This window comes from Carcharodon carcharias, chromosome 11, assembly GCF_017639515.1.
Source record: "Carcharodon carcharias isolate sCarCar2 chromosome 11, sCarCar2.pri, whole genome shotgun sequence".
NCBI classification, from domain to species: domain Eukaryota; kingdom Metazoa; phylum Chordata; class Chondrichthyes; order Lamniformes; family Lamnidae; genus Carcharodon; species Carcharodon carcharias.
In genome coordinates, this window is record NC_054477.1 from 60,679,004 (window position 1) to 60,695,032 (window position 16,029).

A 16,029-nucleotide genomic window follows, 5' to 3' on the forward strand; every position below is an offset into this window, starting at 1 on the left:
TCACTGTTTGACCTCCATGGTGTACTGGGACTTTATATATGCCCCTGACTTGTATGTCTTCTCCTGTGTGAGTTTTCAATTTGGCACCAGTTTTTTCCAAATTTAGTTTATGTTCCCCAAGATTCAGGTAATTAAAACTATTCTCACCTATCAGCATAGTGGCTGCTCCAAAATCCACCTCCATTCTGATAGGCCTCTCATTCACTCTCACGGTTGCATAGATAGATTCTGTTCTTCTTATCTCTAAATTACATAATGAATAAATATCTGAATCTATTTCTTCAGGCTTTTCAATGCTGTTAATCTCATTAGGTTTTTGCTTTTGTCTGAAAATCTGCCTGATTCTATCTTTACAATGTCTCATAACGTATCCATTTCAACGACAGAAAAAGCATTTGATCTTTTTAAACTGTGATTCATTACAAGGTTGTCTGCTTCCACCTCTGTTACTTTTATGCCATGTTTTTGCTGCTAAGTTAACTCCTTTAATTTGTCTGCTAGTGGTGGCTGCTTCCCATTTCTGAGTAAAGCTTTTCACTTTTGCTCTCTTTTTGGCTGAGACTCCCCGCTCAATGTGGAGGACAGCGCCATTTTGTGTTCCCTGTATAGTTTTTGAGTCTCGCACTGCACCTTCCATTGCCAGAGCAATTTCCAATGTCTTCTGAAGATCTAAATTTGTTTCAGACAGTAATCTCTTCTGAATCGCATCTTCATTTATACTGCACACCAAACGATCTCTAAGCATATCAATGATAGATGTACCAAACTCGCAATATTCAGTTAATTGTTTCAGAATTGCCACATAACAAGCAACTGTCTCCCCTGTGGCTCTATTCCTTGAATTAAATTCGAACTGTTGCATCATCACTGACGGCTTGGGCTTTAATGATTCTTTACGAGGTTCACTAAGTCATCAAAACTCTTTGAATCTGGAGCAGTGGGTACCAACAAGTTTCTAAATTAATCCATATGTCCTACTCCCACACGCAGATAAGAGGATCCAACGCAAACTGGAGGAACAACACCTCATCTTCCGACTAGGCACTTTACAGCCTTCCGGACTGAATATTGAATTCAACAACTTTAGGTCGTGAGCTCCCTCCCCCATCCCCACCCCCTTTCTGTTTCCCCCTTCCTTTTCTTTTTTTTCCAATAAATTATATAGATTTTCCTTTTCCCACCTATTTCCATTATAAAAAGAGAAAAAAAATATATTTATTTATTTATTTATTTATTTTTACATCTTTTATGCTCCCCCCACCCCCACTAGAGCTATACCTTGAGTGCCCTACCATCCATTCTTAATTAGCACATTCGTTTAGATAATATCACCAACTTTAATTTTAACACCTATGTGTTCTTTTGTATTATTGTTGTTGACATCTTTTGATGATCTGCTTCTATCACTGCTTGTTTGTCCCTACAACAACACCCCCACTCCACCTCTCTCTCTCTCTCTCTCCGCCTCCCACACACACACCTTAAACCAGCTTATATTTCAACTCTTTCTTGGACTCGAACTCATGTTCTGTCGAAGGGTCATGAGGACTCGAAACGTCAACTCTTTTCTTCTCCGCCGATGCTGCCAGACCTGCTGAGTTTTTCCAGGTAATTCTGTTTTTGTTTTTGTAAGAGGATCACGTGCTTCATCTCCTCCCCTGCGATGTTATTCACCTGGAAGAAGAATGAAAGGTGTTCAAGATAATGAGACCCAGGCGTCTGAGGTTGAGTCAAAAGGCTCTGAGGGGATTGCCTTGATGATCAGGAAGGAAACTTTTCTTTACTTACAGCTACCGTGTGAGGTGCAGCCCAATTTCGGTTCTTTTGATCTCCTTCGTTCTTTCTTGCTTTTTACCTTGTCCTTTCGTGTCTTTTCTTGCTTTTTACTCTTGTCACCAGTTTGTTGGATCCAGTGCCCCAGTTTGTTGGGGCTAAAGGATCCGGGCTGTAGGCTTGTTTTGGGGTGACTGAGTTGGTACCAAGACAGAGAAGATCTTTAGATTGTTCTTAAAAGAAACGCATTGGCCAGGATTTTCCATTCATTGGGTGGACTCAGCGAGCGGGCCTGGCACACAGTTCACGCATGTGCGCGAAAGAGCGTTTCAATTGAGATTGAAGCGCTTTTTGAGAAAAGTAATAAAGAGCAGAAAAATTCAATGAAACATGTCCCCTCATGTGACTGTGTCTCATGAGATGGGACATATTTTTAAGTTCAAATGAAACCTTTTATTTAATTTGTAATAGCTTCAAGAAACCTCATCCTGCTCGTGGCCTTTTTGCCTGCTGCCAACCATAAGGTTGGACGGACAGCGTAAAATTCAGGTTGATTACCTGGTTAATGGTCTTCATAGGCCTTTCAATTATCAGTGGGCGAGCAGCTAACTCTGGGCGCGCGCCTGCCGAATGAAATATCGCGCGACTTCGCAATGATGTTGGGACGCACACCTGACATCATCTGCTTCATTTTACATTCCGGCGTGTCCGGCACGTGCCTGCATGCTGAATGCAAAATTCTGTCCATTCTGTTTATTTACAAAAGGAACTCGTGCTTACAACTCAAAACTCTATCTTTTCTCTTCAGACTCTAACTCAAGACTACTGACTACAGGGGTAGCCCACACTACTCTGCTATTGAGAACCAAGATCATGTGATCTTGCATTACCTTTGTCTTAAAGGTATGTTACACATCAGATTACTACACCTACAGAAAAGCAAGCATTACTGGGACCCATGCAGGTAACCATAGCAGCACCTTTTGTTTGGAGGAAGTGAGAAGGACTTAGCAGTCAGTTTGTCTAGGGAAGAGTGTGTAGATAGCCTGGATCATGTTGAGATCAAAAAAGAGGAGGTGTTAGGTGTCTTGAAGAATATTAAGGTGGATAGGTCCCCAGGGCCAGATGGGATCTACCCCAGAGTACTGAGGGAGGCAAGGGAGGAGATTGCTGAGGCCTTGACAGAAATCTTTGTATCCTCACTGGCTATGGGTGAGGTCCCAGAGGACTGGAGAATGGCCAACGTTGTTCCATTGTTTAAGAAGGGTAGCAGGGATAATCCAGGAAATTACAGACCGGTGAGCCTTACATCAGTGGTAGGGAAATTATTGGAGAAGATTCTTTGTGACAGGATTTACTACCATTTGGAAGCAAATGGGCATATTAGTGAGAGGCAGCATGGTTTTGTGAAGGGGAGGTCGTGTTTCACTAACTTGATCGAGTTTTTTGAGAAAGTGACAAAGATGATCGATGATGGAAGGGCAGTGGATGTTATATACATGGATTTCAGTAAAGCCTTTAACAAGGTCCCTCATGGCAAACTGGTACAGAAGGTAAAGTCACACAGGATCAGAGGTGAGCTGGCAAGATGGATACAGAATTGGCTTGGTCATAGAAGACAGAGGGTAGCAGTGGAAGGGTGCTTTTCTGAATGGAGCGCTGTGACTAGTGGAGTTCTGCAGGGATTAGTGCTGGGACCTTTGCTGTTTGTAGTATACATAAATTATTTGGAGGAAAATGTAACTGGGCTAATTAGTAAGTTTGCAGACGACACTAAGGTTGGAGGAGTTGCAGATAGTGAAGACGATTGTCAAAGGATACAACGGGATATAGATCAGTTGGAGACTTGGGCAGAGAAATGGCAGATGGAGTTTAATCCGGACAAATGCGAGGTAATGCATTTTGGAAGGTCTAATACAGGCAGGAATCATACAGTAAATGGCAGAACCCTTAAGTGCATCGACAGGCAGAGGAATCTGGGTGGACAGGTCCACAGGTCACTGAAAGTGCAACACAGGTGGATAAGGTAGTCAGAAAGGCATATGGCATGTTTGCCTTCATTGGCAGGGGTATTGAGTATAAAAGCTGGGAAGTCATGCTGCAGCTGTATAGAACCTTGGTTAGGCCACACTTGGAATATTGCATGCAATTCTGGTCACCACATTACCAGAAGGATATGGAGGCATTGGAGAGGGTGCAGAGGAGGTTTACCAGGATGCTATCTGGTCTGGAGGTTATTAGCTATGAGGAGAGGTTGGAGAAACTCAGATTGTTCTCACTAGAGCGACAGAGATTGAGGGGTGACTTGATAGAAGTTTACAAAATTATGAGTGGCATGGACAGAGTAGATAGTCAGAAGCTTTTTCCCAAGGTGGAAGAGTCAGTTACTAGGGGACAGAGATTTAAGGTGAGAGGAGAAAACTATAGAGGAGATGTGCAGGGCAAGTTTTTTACGCAGAGGATAGGAGTGTCTGGAATTCGCTTCCAGAGGAGGTGGTGGAAGCAGGTACGATAGTGGTGTTTAAGAGGCAGCTTGACAAATACATGAATAGGATGGGAATAGAGGGATATGGACCCCGGAAGGGCAAAATATTTTAGTTGATGGGCAATATGATCAGCGCAGGCTTGGAGGGTCGAAGGGCCTGTTCCTGTGCTGTACTTTTCTTTGTTCTTTGTTCTTTGTTCTCTGAGATGAGTTAAAGAAGGAATTATTCAATGAGAGAACAAGTTCAGCCAGGGAGAAGAGGCTCCTATTAACTTTCTAACTTTTCCCAGTTCAGGATGAAAAGTCAGAGAACTGAAGCATTATCTCTCCACAGATACTGCCACAACCTGCTGAGATTTCCAGCATTATCTGTTTTCATTTCAGATTTCTAGCATCAGCTGTATTATTGCTTTTTGATTACAGTCTTCGCTGGTCACCTCGATGGGAAAAGATGTCCAGCATCGTCACGTCATTCCTCCACATCTTCCTCCAGCGCGGGCACACTGACCTCAGTTGGGCTGCAATCTACATGAGAATGGGGAGCATAAGGTGGGCTGCACATCACGAATGAGCAGGAGAAGCAAAGTGAGGCAGAGTCAACTGTGGCAAGTCCTGCTCAGAGGACACAGTCATTCTGCACTGAGTGAAGATTCTGGGTCTCGAAGTCACAAACATGTTGGGGTGAATAAGATGGTCAGACGTGGTGGGCAGCCTTCTGACTCCCGCACCCGCTGTCCATGAACGGCGTATAAAATGGCAATTATTCAAATTCAGGCCAGAGGGTGGGTTTCCTGGCCTCGAGGCCCAAAGGGAGTGAGCATTCTGCCCAGTCAGTGCGGGAGGGTGGGACGTCCAAGGTCGTTGGCCATGACCCCATAATGAGGTCAAAGTCAGCCATTTAAAGGGCTACCTGGCATGAGGCAGTGTCAGGTGACCCAGCAAATATGTGCATTTTACACAGATCTGCAGGATTATAAACATGGTATAGTATCAGACTGGGTTTCAGGTAAGTGTGAATGTTTTTAGTATTTCTCTGAAATGTCCATAGTCTAAGTTGTTTCTCACCACTGATCAAAGGTGGCATTCAATTTGAACAAGAGCATGTTTTCAAGATCTTAACATAGAGGAGCTGTCTAGTTATAGGTTGCTTTCCTCCATGGATGGCCTAGGTGAGATAGCAAGGGGAGAGGCAGGGAAAAAGGTCGAAAGCAGCCTCAAGATTTGATGATGACCCTCTCTGCGTCCTCGTCTGGGCTGTGTCCACCAGAAGTGAGCAACTAATGCCAGCTGACAGGAAGAGGAGAGCTCCCTTGATCAGACCTGCAGCCTAGGAGAAGGTTGCAGCAGAGGTCAGGAGTGTAGGGGTACTGCGTCACACTTTGACACAATGCCTGAAGAGGCTCAATGAGCTCCTGAGGTTGGCCAGGGTGAGTAAGCCCTCAGTATGTGTGTCCTTGTGTCGTGAAGCTACAGCATAGCATTGCGAATGCTGGAGGCTTGTGAGACGTTCGGAGGCCCAAGGCAGCATGGTGCAGCAAAGGAATTGGCCTTAGACCTGATGCCTCTGCGCACTTTTTGTTTTGGTACAGTGGAAGGGGCTGTGGGGCTGGGTGGGAGGGAACCTGGGCAGATGAGGAAGGTGGACAGTGTCTTGGCTGCCAAGCATTGTGCTGATCATGCTTAGGTGGGATGACATTAATTAACCTAACAGTGTTCGTCATTGCGATTTTACACCTACTTGCAGGAGCAGCATGCTCACAATGCCAGGGAGAGAGGCTGAACTGGAGATGGTGTCCCTGAGGCTGCAATCCTAACGCTGTACAAGGAGAAAGTTCTCCTGCTCTCCTCACCTGAATCCCCTAGGCCGATTGGCAGAGGTGAGATTGGAGGAAGGCATGAGTATGGTGAGATAGCAAATGGCTGAAACTAGAACAAAAGGGGATAGGGCAAGTAGGAGGCAGATTGATGTTTGGCATGATTTAACAAATGTTAATAACTTTATCCTAGTGCAAAAAGCCAGGGAAGCTTCTGAGCGGAAGACTTCTGATGTTTCTGCAAGTGTGTATAGTGTTTGCATTGTGTCACATCACATATTGCACATGACTGCAATGGTGCTGAGCAGTGCGGCCTTGCACTGTTGTGGAAAGCTTTGATAAGCCAACTAGTGCCTTTTTTCTGTCTTTGTTGTGCAGGTGAAGCCTCTTCTGCAGATCAAGATGTCGATGCCAGCCAGCCATTTCCCTCCAAGGATGAGGAAGAGCTCCCACATGAAGCACCGTCAACCCTCTCTCTGCCCTGAGCACCAGCGCAGACAGTGTCCCATGGCAGGGATTAGCACACTGGGGCAAGGGCAGGCACAATGTGGTGAGGGCACTTCACAGTCACACATGCAGCTGCCGGAGAGCGTGTGCAGGTGTGCAGGTCAGCATGCCAGAGCAGGCCTCGGGCAATTGGAGAGTGTCCAAGGTGATCCAGAGACTGATTCCAAGTCAGATGATGAATTTCTGGAATCATCTGTAAGGCAGCAGAGGCTGGATGTCCAGCATGAGATCAGTTGAGATTTGTCGAATACACCAAAGGGCTTGCATGCTCTGGCCTGGACTGTGGAAGTATCCATCCAGGCCATGTGCATTGTGATCACCCACTCTGCAGAGTGCCAAGCTTCCTTCATGGACAGATTGGTGACTGTCCTGGAGGGGCATTGTGGGTATGCACTCTGACCTGCACACCATCGCCCTGACTGTGAGCTCAGGGGCCCAAAGCCAGTGTGACAGGGGGACTGGGAGCCTGGACACTAAGCCAGCTCCTGGGACCTCACAGGAAGGCACGGACCTGTGGCCAAGGGTGAGCAGCTGCTGACCTCTCAGCACCTCTCAGGTCACATCTAATGGGGGCAGCATCTCTTTGTCAATTCACCATTGACACTTTCCTTATCTAGTGCTGCAGTGACAGAAGCTCCTTCTACCACTCAGCAGGAATCTTCTAATGTGGGTGGGCCCTCAAGGCCTCAGCCGCACAGTGGATGCCCGCCAAAGTCATCCAGGACAAGTAGCAAGCGAGGGTGGACCACTGCACCGGAGTACGAGGAAACATTTTTAGAAAACTCCGCAGTAGTCACCAAGCGGGTCACATATGGCAGAATTTTCAGGTTGGTGGACAATCAGCAGGCTCGCGATCAGCCGGGAAATTGGCCGCTGCCTGTGATTGGCCCATGACCACAATTTCATGTTGGTAGGCAAATTAAGGCCTGCCCAATGTGAAACATGGCTGCGCAATGGTCGGGAATTGGCGGGCAGCTGGTTTAAAAATGGCACAGTCAACCCCTTGAAGAACGTCTCTTCTGCCTTTTCAATATTCAAGTAATGGAGTCAAGTGTGGCTGGAGATGTCAGGTGGGAGGGTAGGTCAGGTAGGCACTCAGCTTCCCCCTTTTCAGATGAGTGCCTCGCGGTTCTCCTGGAGGAGGTGGCTGCCAGAGGGACACCATTGTTTCCAGGGATGGGAGGAAGAGGCCCTTGTGCCTCACAAAGAGGGCCTGGGAGGAAGTTGCAGCGCTGGTTAGCAGCCATGATGTGGTACGGCGCGCATGGGTGCAGTGCCGGAGGAGGTTCAATGACCTGCTGCACTCAGGAAGGGTGAGTGCTGTGTTGGCATGGGTCAGTGTGCAGAAGTGTTAAGGTGTGGCCGTCACCCCCGTAGACCTCAGGGGTGCGAGAGTCTGAGCATCAACTGCCAGTGACACTGGAGCTGGCCAAGGGGGTGGGCTCTGGCTGCTTGGATTGAGTGCCTTGTGTCTCGAGGGCTGCGACTTGGATGAAGGTAAGAGTGCAGTGCACAGAGGTGAGAGATTCAGATTATGCAACCATTCTAGTGTATTCCCTTCATTGATGGGAGCGTCAAACCTGGATTCCCCATTGATCATTGAAAGTCAATAGCACCATGATGCAGATCTCCACTGTCTCACCAGGGTACCTGGCATGCACAGTGACAGTGTGATGACTTTAACTAATGAAACGTCCTTGTACCCTTTGGATTTGCCAGCATGCATTCACTCTCTGGACCCTGAAGGGCCACCCCTGGTGATGGGGGACCACCGGGCTTCAATTGCACCTGCGTCACACCCGCTTTCTGAAGCAGGCACCGGCGCAGGTACCAGTACCTCGGTGGGCTTTAGATCGGCAGCCAGAATGTCAGTGCACATTTGTGAGGGCACTTCACACTCAATTGAATTGCAGGTAGAGCAGAGAGTGTCCAGGGCGCCAGCAGTCGGAGGACTTCTGGGGACCAGGACAATGCTCAGTCGAAGGCAGATGATGAGCCTCTGGAGTCGTCCATTAGGTGGCAGATGCTGGATGCCCAGCGGAATGTGCGGGAGGATCTGGAAGAGATCTATGTGGGTATGTGTGCCATGGTCTCTGTTGTGGACGAGTCCATGTGGAGCGTGAGCACTGCTTTGACCTTCATGGCCAAGCGCACTGTCCCCTCCATTGAGCGAGTTGTGAGTCTCATGGAGAGGCAGCTCCAGGAACAGAATCAGGGGTTCCTGGGGTTGTGCTTGGACCTGCAAGCCCTCACACAGGCAATGAGCTTAGGTGGTCAGTGTCAGTGTGGGAGATGGATGAGGCACCCAGCATCCCAGCTAGGTGAAAGCAAAATACTGCAGATGCTGGAAATCTGAAGCAAAAACAGAAAATGCTGGAAAAACTCAGCAGGTCTAACAGCATTTGAGGAGAGAAAAACAGAGTTAACGATTCAAGTCCCTATGATTCTACTTCAGAGCTAAAGAGAAGTAAAAAAATATGGTGAAATATATACTGTTTAAGGGGGGTGGAGCAGGTGAAGCTGGATAGAAGGCCAGTGATAGGTGGGGGCAAAGGAGAGATTGCAAATGATGTCATAAACTAAAGGACAAAGGGAATGTTAATGGTTGTGGTAAGGGCTAAAGGAGGTCCTGAAGAAAGCAGAATGTAATAATAACAAAACAAGGATAAACACTCTGAAAAGAACAACCTGAACAAGTAACTGATGGCCCTTGTGGGGGTGGGGTGAGGGGAGAGGGTGGTGGTAGGGAAAAAAGGATTGAAAATGGGATAAAAAAGGGGGCATGAAAAAAGGATAAAACAATGAAATAAGCTGTTTGTCGTCTCTGTGGTCTCCTCTCAGAGCTCTCTGGATGATGGCAGCAGCTCCTTTGCCCCTCCGCCAGTGACCATGGCATCTGATGAGGCTGCGTTGACTGGGGAGATGCCCCAGCCGTGGCATAGTCCGCTCCTTCCCAGGTGGGGCCAGCAGAGGCTCCACTGGCCAGAGGACAACCACCAAAGTCATCAAGACCAACAGAACGGCACAGTCAGCAAGTTGTCCCCAATGCTGGTGCCAGCGAGGGGGGAGTGGGGGGGGGCACCAAGATGTAGCACTCGGAAACATAAGTTAAAGGCACCATGAGCACAAGGGGGACAGGTCTGTTAATTTATGTTTGGTTTATATGTCTGATGGTGTGGACAACAACACAAGTAATGGTAATGTCATTATGCATTCCTGGAAAGGTCCACATGGTCTGAATCTGCCGGGGGCCTTGGAGACACAAATAAGCCCTAAAATGAAGCCTGGAAATGCTAAGAATGAAGCCCCGAACAAAGGTGAAGCTGTCAAGTACCAATAACAACCAGCTGCAAACTATCTCCGAAACTCCACACTACTCACACTGGCAATGCCGCTGACCCTTTTTTGGATGAGGTTTAGCAAATTATTGGCTGCCCACCTGCCCATTTTGCCTGCGTGACGAGCATGAAATCGCACAGACAATGTAAAATATGGCTTAATTGCCTTTTTAATGGCCTTAACTGGTCTCATAATTGAGGCGGGTGCGGCTCCGATTCCCATGTGCACCCGCTGACCGAAGTATTGCGCGAGTGCGCAATGATGACGTTGCGCTCACCCGATGTCATCATGTGCTTTTTTACGCTCAAGCAGGTCAGGCACATGCCCACCCGCTCAGTGGAAGACGCTGCCCATGAGTGCGTTTAGTCTGCTGGTTAATGAAATGTATCATCATGCTTCTGTGAATAAACCCTGACCTCACCGTCCTCATGTAGAGGTCATTTCGATATGTCATAGCTGTTGAACTTCTTTTGGGCGATAGACATCGGCTTTAATAGTTTGAGGGAGGGCCTGGTGCATCGCGAGTTAATAACTGGATGGGGTAAGTGTGTTGACAGGGTGGTGACAAGATGCTTACATTCCACATGAAATGATGTTTGGACACATGCAGTGCAGATATCTCTGAGTCCGGGACTTGATAAACTATTGAAACTCTGCCTTATCAAGGGATCCCTTGTGTCATGGCCATCCATGTGATCATGTCAGGGCCTTGCACCTGAACATCGGGGTATTCCCTTACCTTGTCTTCACCCTCATCCTCAGATGAATGGAGAATGGCCACTATCTGGCATCCCCTCTTCCTCAAGGGTGTTCCCTCTCTGAATTCCGAGGTTATGGAGGGTGCAGCATACCATGACCATGAGCAACACATGTGATGGAGCACACTGCTATGCCCCTCCTGATCTGTCAAGGCATCTGAACCTCATTTTCAATAGCCTGATGCTATGTTCAACACTGGCCCTGGTGCTTTTATGGCTATCATTGTAGCTTCTCTCTCTTTGTCTGTTCTGGGTGCCCTCCCTGGAGTCATGAGTTATCTCTTCAATGGGTAACCCTTGTCACCCAGAAGCCAAACATCCAGGACATCAGGACTGCTGAATAGGTCTGTCACATGAGAGTTATGCAGAATGTACAAGCTGTGGCTGCTGCCCAGGTACATCGCGCATACCTGCATTATCCATCAATGATCGTCACAGACCAGCTGGACATTCAACCAATGAAATCCCTTCCTGTTAATGAAGGTGCAGGGCTGTCCAGCTAGAGGCTTTATGGTGGTGTGTGTGCACTCAATGGCTCCCTGGACCCTGGGGAAACCTGCAATCGCCACAAACCCTCTGGCCCTTTTGAGTTGACTGTTGTTGTCCATTGTGAAAGAAATATAATTACCAGCCATTCTGCACATAGCATCAGTGAAGACCTCGATGCAGTGGTGTGCAGCAGGCTGTGTTATGCTACTGAGGTCTCCACATGCGCCTTGGAAGAATCCTGTTACAAAGAAGTTAAGTGCAACAGTGACCTCGACAGCTACTGGCATTGGGTGACCACCAACGCAGTTCGACGAGATTTCCCTGCCAGCATGTCACAAAGAGATGTGTCTGTGGCTCTTGAGAGCCTAAGCTTCCTCTGGCATTGTGTGTCGGACATCTGAAGATAGCTCAATCTCTGCCTATATTCTCGAGGGGCTGCATAAGACCTTCAGCGCCTCTGTTGGGGATTCCTCATGGCTCCATCACCTTCTGAGTCTGGCGCAGCTCTGACACCCAATGCACCACCAGTGTATACTGGACCTCTCGATGTGCTCTTCTTCCTTTCACTCTCCTTCACTCCTCCTCTTCCTCCTTTCCTCCTCACTCGAGAATGTGTCACCCACAGAGACAACTATTCCCATGCTTGGCCTAGTTAGAAGCCAGAGGTGTTGGTGAAAGTCAAAATGGACCTCTCTGCATGAGGGATAAGGCCTCTAAATAAGAGAAGCTTGAAATGGAAACTCTGAAGCACAGCATACTGAACTGCTCAACTTCAAGGCTTGTTGGAGCCTTTAAACCTGCTCTAATAAGCTGTCTGATAGAAAAAAGAGAAACCCACCTGGCGTGAAACACCCTCTGTAAGTGTTTTATTTCTCACAGCACATATTATTGCAGTTAATTGGGAGATCAACAAGCTTAAATATACCATTTAATAAAATGTGAATATCATGGGTGGGTCCCCGATTTTTAGCTCCATCCACCGGGCATGAGGACGTCAGGAATGCGACCCAACATCATCGCACCCGATAATACATAGGTGCGGGTGTGTAATGCTCCCGTTTTCACACGTATTATTCAGCCCAGAGGGTCTTTCTGGAGCATTAGAAGCAGATGAGTTTCCAAATGCTGGAGATCCCTGAGGCATTATGGAGTCATGGGCAGTGCATGTGCTCCGTTCTGACTCGGGGTTTTGAGTGCATGAGAGAGTGACCACCTTCATGGAAAGCCTTATGCAGCACCACTCAGAGTGTGTGCAGGAGCAACGCACTGACATGCACAAAAACAGCGAGACTCTCTGTAGAACTACTCAGTGTAGCTGATGGTGCAGAGACATTTGGCGTGTAGGCCAGCTGCATCTCAGCCAGAGGCCTCAGCCAGCATGCAAGGGCTGGGGCAGTCGAAGAGGTTGATGGGGGGGGCCATCTCCATGATGAACATCTCAGCCACAGGCATCTCAGCATCTCAGCCAGATACAGAGACGAGGGAACAGGCTGCCTCACCTCAACCTCAGCCACAGGGGAGCAGCTCATAGAAGCGGACAGAAGTGCAAGATACCATGCTGTTAGTTGCACTTTACGGGTCACTTGGTTGACACACTTGTGTGTCTGTTCATTAATTTTTCCATTAATAATCATTTATTATACCTTTGATCAGATTTGTGTGTTATTATTGCTTGGTGTCAAAAGGAACATGAAGTTAAGGGGGGAGGGTGGTGGTTGGGCCATTGGGGTTGGGTGGGGTATGTCCTGGGTTTCTTGTGATGCCATGGTCTGTATTGTTGGAGAATGTTGGTAGTGGAGACTCCTTTCTCAATGTTTTTGGGTAGCAATGTGATTTTTCAGATGTGTGTGCTGGCTGGATGGTTTGTCTCTCTGGTGGGGTTGGGTTAGTGTCATCTCTCATAGACCTGAGAGATGCTCAAGTGAAACATCACTGAATTAGTGTGGCCCTTGCAGCTACATCAGCCTGCCGATTACTCTGAGGCCTGGGACAGTCTGGGTGGTTTTCATCCAATGTCCGTGAGCCGGCCACCTCTACAGCGCCACCTTTGCCCTCTTCTTCCTCCTTCCCATTCTCCTCTGAGGAAGAGTGGCATTCCAGATCCTCCTCTTCATCCAGCCTCAGTCCCCTTTGTTTTATTGTGTTGTGCAGCACACAGCAGGTGACCACAAAATGAGACATCCTAGCTGGCTCATATTGGGGGGCAACATCTGACTGGTCAAGACTATGAAAGAGTATCTTCAAGATGTCAATGGTCTGTTCTTTGCAGGTTTGCTTTAGCAGATGGTTCTGGTTGTAGTGTCTCTCTGCATCTATGTCTGGGTGCTGGATGGGTGTTAGGAACCAGATCCGTAGAGGATAACCCTAATCTCGCAGCAGCAACCCACGGAGTCAGGATGTTGGTCTGAAGAGCTGTGGCACCTGGGACTGGTTCAGGATGAAGAAATCATGTTAGCTGCCTGGGAATAGAGCACAGGCTTACAAGATGCACTTCCTGTGATCACAGATCATCTGAACCATCAGTGAGTGGAAGCCTTTTCTATTGAGGAATTTGGCTGGCTGGTCTGTCAGTCCCATGATGATGCAATTGATGAGACCCATGGACCTGGGAAAACCTATCGATGGAGCCAAAGCCCAGTGTCCTCTATGGCTGTGCTGGCCTACCTGTTTCAAATTGGATGCATTTCCCACCCTCTGGAATAGGGTATTAGTGACCTACCTGATGCTGTGATGAGCTGCCGACTGTGAAATGCCACCCAGATCCACAGCTTTTGCTGGAAAGACCAAGATACACAAAAATTCAGGGCAACAGTGACATTCACAGCTGCAGGTAGGAGACTGACGTGGGAGCCATGAGGAATCAGATCATTGTGGACCAGATCAGAAATGTCTGAGACAAACTGCCTGGATATGCATAGTTTCCTAGGGCACTGGTGCTCTGTCTTTCGCAAGTAGCTGACTCTTGGGCAGCACACCTAATTTCTTGGGCAGCTCTTTCTCCCCCTTGCAGCCTTTTCTGTGCTCCTCTGGCCTCCTCTTGGCCAGGAGGCTGCATCGGCTGAAGCTTTTCCTCACTCGTCTGTCCAATGTCACATTAGCTTGCTCCCATCTTAACTCCCTCAACTGGCGCTCTTTCATTCACCAGGGCTTCCTCTACCCGCCTCTATTGTCCAAGTGATACCAACAGCCTCATATTCCTCTCAAGAGTCCTACCACTGACTGCTCAAAAAGAAGAGGGTGCAGAGGAGATTTACTAGAATGATACCACAGACACAGAACTTCAGTTTCAGTAATTCCTCGCTTAATGTTGTAGTTGCGTTCCTGAAAAGTGCACCTTTAGATGAAACAATGGGCAGAATTTTCCACTTGTTGGGTGGGTGCGTGCCTGACCCGAACGAACGTAAAATGACGCGTGATGATGTCGGGCGAGTGTCACAACGTCATTGCGTGATATTTCTGTCAGCGGGCGCGTGCAGGAGTTGGCAGCATGCCTGCCGACAATTAACACACCTGTCAAGGCCATTAAAGTACCAACTGAATTAAAATTTTTGCTGCCCATCCAACCTTGTGGTTGACAGGCAGGTGAAAAGGCCAAGCGGCCTTTGGATTTCTTGCAAAATCTCATCCACGGGCGGGATGAAGTTTTGTTCAGTGATTAAAAAAAATATATATTTTTCAAACTAACTTCTAACATGTCCCTGCTCATGTGGCAAGGTCACATGAGGGGACATGTTATCGACATTTTTTACTTTATTTTCATTCTTCAAAATCTCCATCTCCCTGAGGCAGCTCTGTGCCTCAGGGATCTTTTCCTGTCAGCATGCATAAACTTGCGCGCTTTCCCTCCTCCCCCACCCCCCCATACAGGCAGCACTGAGCGCTGCAGCACATGTTTCATGCTGGGCGGGCCTTAATTGGCCCACCAGCTTGAAACGTCGGTTGGGCCCCGATCGTGGGCGGCAGCCGGCTTCCTGACCGCTCCCGCCAAGACCGCCTGACAAAATTCTGCCCAATGTTAAGTGAATCAGATTTTCTCACTGCAATCAATGTAAAAGCTGTAGTTAAGTTCTGTCAGACATTTCTCATTAGAAAAAGACTTTAAAACTCTGTAAGTTGAAATACTTTATATTGCTAAATTCCTACATTCGTAAATGAAATAACTTTTTAAATAAATTTTAAAACACAATAAATTTTAAAATATAAAAGAAATATGCTAGCTCATGCTACTTAACATAGGCTCGTTGCCTTGCCCACTCCCTGAGCCTCCTGGTTGCCGCCAATCTCGGTCGCCAACTCTCCCTCCCACCACCTTTCCCTCTCGCTGACCCTCCCTCCTGTCCCCTCTCCCTCCCACTGAGCCTCCCTCTTACTTCCTCTCCTTCCTGTTGAGCCTCCCTCATGCCAAGCCTCCCTCATGCTGAGCCTCCCTCCTGCTGAGCCTCCCTCCTGCTGAGCCTCCCTCCTGCTGCCTCTCCCTCTCCGGCTCTCTGCTTCCCTCTTTCTGAACGCTCGCTGTGAGTGAGGGCTCACAAGATGAGTGGTGAGAGGCAGAAAGAGCAACTTCAAGTTTCAGAGCTGCAGAGGTCAGCCGCAAGCTGGAGTGACAGTGAGAGGGAAGGCCGGCGAGAGGGAAGGTTGGCAAAAGAGGGAATGTCGGCAAGAATGAAGATCGGTGGGAGGGAGGGTTGGTGCAAGAGAGAGTTGTCAAGAAGGAGGTTCGACGAGAGGGAGGGTCAATGAAAGGGAAGGTCGACAGGTGGAAGAATCGGCGAGTGGGAGGGATGGAGAAAGGTGGGGTCAGTAAGAGGGAAGGTCGGCGAGAGAGAGGGTTGACAAGAGGGAGGGTCAGCAGTCACCAGGAGGA